Consider the following 300-nt stretch of genomic DNA (forward strand, 5'->3'; position numbering starts at 1 on the left):
AAGAGGGTTATGAGGGGTAATGGGGAAGGGGATAATCTGGGTAGTGGGGGAGAAGGGGAGGGGGAGGTTGTAGGTATTTGGGTGGGGGGTAATAGGGAGGAGGAGGGGGGAGGGAGGGGGTAATGGGATTTATAGGGGGTAAAGACAGGGTGGGGGGTAATGAGCCAGGGGGGCGGTTGGAAGGAGGGGGAAGGGGGTAACACCTGTTCCTAACGGTGTAACACTGGTAATGTGTTGCGTATTTTAAGTGACTAATGCTTGGGAAATCTTCGTTTTTTTTTTCTCTCTCTCTCCCGTGTG

The sequence above is a fragment of the Penaeus monodon genome, chromosome 34 (genome assembly GCF_015228065.2).
Source record: "Penaeus monodon isolate SGIC_2016 chromosome 34, NSTDA_Pmon_1, whole genome shotgun sequence".
NCBI lineage: Eukaryota > Metazoa > Arthropoda > Malacostraca > Decapoda > Penaeidae > Penaeus > Penaeus monodon.